This window comes from Pteropus vampyrus, unplaced genomic scaffold (assembly GCF_000151845.1).
Source record: "Pteropus vampyrus isolate Shadow unplaced genomic scaffold, Pvam_2.0 Scaffold16, whole genome shotgun sequence".
In the NCBI taxonomy this organism is placed as follows: domain Eukaryota; kingdom Metazoa; phylum Chordata; class Mammalia; order Chiroptera; family Pteropodidae; genus Pteropus; species Pteropus vampyrus.
The window spans coordinates 3,949,659-3,953,881 of NW_011888797.1; the positions used below are offsets into that span (position 1 = coordinate 3,949,659).

Sequence of the window (4,223 nt, forward strand, 5' to 3'; positions counted from 1 at the left end):
GACACTTGTCATTAGCTGTTTTTTAAATTAATAGCCATCAAAATGGTTATGAAGTGGTATCTTATTGTAGCACAGGCCTTTTGTAGAGCTTACATTCTAGTGGACGAAACAAAGAACAAAGAGAAATATAGGAATAAAATAATTGCAAATTTTGACAAGCACTCTGTGGGAAAAGACTGAGACACGACAGCAGAGGAGCAATCCTTTTGAAGCTGTCCGAAGGACCCTCATAGCTGGAGGAGGTATCTGAGCAGACATCTGAAGTTTTGAAGAAGGAAACAAGGCCAAGATCTGGGAGAAATCCATTCTGAGAAAAAACATGGCTCTGAGGTGGGAACAAGGCTGGATGAGTTTGAGAAACAGCTAGGAAGCTGTTGTGGCTCCAAGAGACAACACAGAGTAAATGGTATAATAAAGCCAGTGGCAAGAAGATGCCAGACTGTGTAAGACCTTGAGATTGCGTATGATTTCTGTGTAAGAGGAGGACATACATTGCTCTAAATTGCAATGGGATGCCATCCTAAGGTTTTCGGCCCAGGGTAGGTGTGCTCCTGGTTTCGTTTTAAGATCACTTTTTCTGCTATAGAGAGAATGGAGTGGTCCAAGAGCAAAGAACAGGACCCTCCTGCACTCACCAGGTCCGGCCGGTAGTATCTGTGCACCACTTCAGCCCCTGCGAACATGGCCAAGAGGCTGGCTGTGACCATTTTCACGTAGGTGGTCCAGGGCACGCCCGCGGGCATGGTCGGTGGGCTAGATGGGGAGCGAAGAGCGTAGTGTTGAAAGGTTCTCGGCTCACAACTAAAGGAAATAAGCGACACAGCAGTGGAGGGGCGGAGTCAGAACACGGGTTTTCTCCCACCCCAGCGCCCCAGTGTCCTTGTTTATGACGCAAGGACACTGAGAGGACGAACGTCCTTCCAGGCCTAAGACCAGCCTTCAATGGTTTCTTAGTGTCAGGGGTTGGGCCTTCAGAATTTACAGACAGCTCTTGAGGAGAAAGCAGAAGGCCAACCGCGCGTGGTTTTCCCACGCCCCTTCAAACTCTTGGTTAGAGTATGGCAGACCCCGTTCCCACTGGCCCTACAGGGAGAGACTATACCGCGGAGGGCACAGGCGCTCCGCCGCGGGTCAGAGTGCGGGAGGAAGTGCACGAGGAGGTGCGCTCAGGAGCCAGAGCAGACAGCCAGCGGGCGGGACCAAAAGTTTAGGGGTGGAAGGCAGCGCCGGACGAAAAAGCAGGGGCACTGCCGGCGCGGGCATGTGACCTGGACGGAAGTGGGACTTAGGGCCGGATCCAGTCTTTTTTTTCACTGATTACCGGTCTTTTCCCAGCCCTGAGCTTTTGTCGCGCTCATCACTCTCCCTAGAGTAGGATTTCCCTGGCAGATGTCGAATTGTGGGATCGGCTCTTGGCTGGATTATTGCATCATTTGTCCTTCCTTGTGCCAGGCATCCTTTGATACCTGAAACAGCCGCATCAAGACAGCTATGCCCTTGTGTTTTGGCGCTACTGGAAAAAAGGAAACCAGAAATGGACTACTTAATCTCTCCATTTTTAGATTGTGCTTTGGTTATGGGTTGATTTTTGATAAGCAAAAAGTTAATGCAAGACTGAATTCTGAAGGTGTATGGTTGCACGTATAACATGAATCGTGATACACTTTTTAAACACTTATGGAGGTACATTTGACACAAAATAAACCACATATTTAAAACACACAATTTGATGGTTTGACGTGTACACCTGTGTAACTATTCTTACAATCAAAATAATGAACATATCTGCCACCCAAAAAGTTTTTTTTTCGATGCCTTTTTCTTTTTTAAAATTTATTTTCAATTATATATAGTTAACCCAAAAAGATTCTTTGTGCCTCTAATCCCTCCATGTCACCTCCTTCCCTGGGCAACCACTTTAAGCAAGCTTATCTGGTTAAGAGGGAGAATTGTGACGAAAAGAGACAAGGTGAAGTGACTTGGCCCTTCTTTTGTTGTCCTATCATACAAGGTGTCTTTGAAGTAGAGACATAATTTGGCAAAGACATTTCTTCTAGGTTCCCCCAAGCTCTGGTACGCAAGGCTCACAGGTGGAACAAGTTTGTCTTCCAGACTCAGATTCTGTTTGAGAGAGACACTGATGAGACAGGAGCCACTTTGCTGTGACTGCTTTGCCATTTCCAAGTTCAATGTCCTGCTCCCCAACAACTCTTCTAGGAAACACTTCCTTTTCTGAGATAAAACTAAGTAGAGGTCCTTGGTCTGCTGAGGTTATGAATGGAGCTGGCAGACCCAGAACTGGCAGCACCCCAAAGAGATGGAGATCCTTGCTACCTAACTGTAACTCTTCCTGAGTGAAAACCACCTGAGAAAAGCTTGCAGCTTTTTACACACTTTCAGTCACCAGAATTCTCTCTGAAATCAGTGAGGGAAGCCACCCACCTTAAAACTTTTCTAGACCCTGGTCTTGAGTGATGAGAAAAACCAGCGGGAGAAGATGGGCTGTTGTTCATTCATTAATTCAACAAATAGTCAAGGAATACCTACTGTTTTTATTGATCTCAGCCTATCAATAACCAATGTTGCAGCTGAATCAGCCCTTATGGTTCTTATTTTTATTGCTAGACACCATCCAGCTATAACCATCAGGAAACATTGAAAAGACATATATTATTTACAAGACCTGGAAATTACACAGCACACCTGGCGCCACACAGCGAGGTGCAAGGTGGGAGCCTGAGGTTTCACTGGTTTACTCTTCATCAGTGAATTTAAAATAGAAGAGTGGAAATTTAAATAGGAAGAAAAAAAAAGTAGCCCAAATGGTCTGTTATTGAAATCAATCAAGATATCTAAAACAAAAGAGCCTCAGCTAGGGCAGGTGGACTGGCTACTTATGTAGTCGAGTGTCTGGCAATGTGTTTGTTTTAGAAAACCAATCTATGAAGTTGATGCCTCCCTGAAATGAATGCCCTGGCAATCAAAGCTTAAGTTAGGCACTCGCATTACAAAAAGAAAAAAAAGCCAGGATCTATATATACCTACGATGAGTGAGATTCTGAGTAATACCTACTACGAAACAGTATTTGTAAAAGCTCTCAAAATAATTTTAAATATTGTTTTATTTAAGCAATTGATATAATACAAATTAATCATTCTATATTTACTCATGAAAGCCCTTTCCTGGTTCCCAGAATACATAAGACACACGAAGCACAGAGCTACAGCCAACTCCCAGCTTGAAAGCTACATTGCTGAGAAAATGAATCATTGTTGTAAGCCACTGAGATTTTGGCGTCATCTGTTACCACGGCTTAACTAGGGAAAGCTGACTAATACAGTAGCCATATTTCTCATCATGAAAACTAGAGAAAAAGTATATCTCCATTGTTACTTAATGAAGACCTTGTACAAACACTAGTGACAACTTGAGAATAAAACAAAAACCAGCTGTAAAAAGAAAAATGGATAGTCTGGAAGGTTATAAGGAAAAAGTGATGTTTGAATGGCATCTACTATCATAGACTTCAAACGTTAATATTTTTACACACCCAAAGCAAAGCAGACAATAGTTCATGTTAAGTTTTACATTTTACAAAGCAGTTTTACAATCACCTCAACCTACAGATTAAAAGACATAGGCCCAGATGTTACACGGGCCTTGTATCTGGTTTTCCGGTTCCACCGTTTCTTCTTCCTCCTCCATCGCGATTGCTAATTAATGCAAAAGTTTTTAATCGGGAAAAAATTGAGGTCGGAAAGACCTGGATGATCCTGACTGATAAGCATAACCGCCCCACATACACAGCACCCCAAAAAGACATCACCAACTCACCCCCACCATCCGCCCACCACCGAAGAGTCGGGGTGGACAAAAGCTTACGTCAGCAGAGCGCTCCCCCGCCCTCCCTTTTCGTCCTCCACCCTTCCCGAAAGGCTAAGCTGCGCGCAGGAGCAGCGAGACAGGAACCAATGTGATTGGCCTACCCTACATCACGTGACTCCCACAAGTCGTGGGATTTGGCTCCGAGTGAACGGAAGCACCGCGCAAAAGTGGGTTTGCGCTGGGGGGAGGGGGAACTAGAAGCTTGTGGGAGGAGCTTGAGCGTTAGCGGCTGTCCCAGTTCTTCCAGCATTCGTGTCCAAGCCTTTGGTTATTGTCATACCGCTGTACATACGCCGTACTACAGCGACCAGTCGCTCGTTTGTCTGACAGGAGTAGC

General features: G+C 44.9%; 1 protein-coding gene across 1 annotated transcript in view; it reads left to right on the forward strand.

The window, feature by feature from the left end:
• The first annotated feature begins 4,087 nt into the window (after positions 1–4,087).
• The window catches only part of TDG (thymine DNA glycosylase), a 21,449-nt gene continuing 21,313 nt past the window's right edge, over positions 4,088–4,223 (forward strand). Inside the window, exon 1 of the mRNA XM_011386877.2 lies at positions 4,088–4,216. The gene's annotated coding sequence lies outside the window, so the exon portion shown is untranslated. The remainder of the gene's footprint in view (positions 4,217–4,223) is intronic.